At 58.3% G+C, this 698-nt stretch overlaps 1 protein-coding gene across 1 annotated transcript in view; it reads left to right on the forward strand.

The window, feature by feature from the left end:
• Positions 1–698, forward strand: part of LOC104134407 (probable E3 ubiquitin-protein ligase MID2) — a gene marked incomplete at its 5' end in the record, with an annotated part of 56,963 nt that overhangs the window by 31,867 nt on the left and 24,398 nt on the right. The gene's annotated exons all lie outside the window — the stretch shown is intronic.

Genomic DNA, 698 nt, shown 5'->3' on the forward strand with positions numbered 1-698 from the left:
TCCAAGAGCCCGTCTCGGGCTCCCCTCCCTCCCCTCCCTGCCCGCCATCCGCAGCCCTGGAACATTAAAGCGGATCGGCTGCAATTTCAAAGCTGCGACTTCAGTGCAGCCGAGCTGGTGATGGGGAAGGTAATTAGCACGGTAAGTGTTCAGTGCTTTAGGCAAATGGCGTTTAATAATGCGGAGCTCTAAGGAAGGGGGCGGCAGGGGCTGTTCGCAGCTGGCTCCCTCCTTATCGGCGGCGCGGCGCTGTGCAAAGCGCTTTGCGGTTAGCGAAGGCACCCCAGGTTTGGTTTCGTTTCTCAAGCCCCTTGCTCTGTCCCGCTTCACCCACCGTTGGCTAGCAATTTGCAGGATTGCAAACGAGCTCGGGCTATTTTAGGAGCCAGTGGTTTTTCGAGAATGAACGCTTTGCCCGTGCTCCGTGGCTGTGATTGGAGCTCTCTTGGCTAACTAGCCCCCAAATTATCGGTGCGTGCCGGGAAGGGCCCTGGTGACGGGGCTGCTGGAGCCCGATGAAAGCCTCGGCCTGCAGCTTCCAGCCGAGGACGGATAAAGCGCCGCAGGGATCCTCTGCCAGCCCTGGCGTTTAAAATATTAACAGGGTATCGTCTGCCCGCCAAACGCCGCAGCCGGCAGCGAGCACTTTGTTATAAAGCATCGCCCCTTAGCAGAGCCGCGTCTTTTAATGGAAACGG

The sequence above is a fragment of the Egretta garzetta genome, unplaced genomic scaffold (genome assembly GCF_000687185.1).
Source record: "Egretta garzetta isolate BGI_Z169 unplaced genomic scaffold, ASM68718v1 scaffold991, whole genome shotgun sequence".
Taxonomy (NCBI): domain Eukaryota; kingdom Metazoa; phylum Chordata; class Aves; order Pelecaniformes; family Ardeidae; genus Egretta; species Egretta garzetta.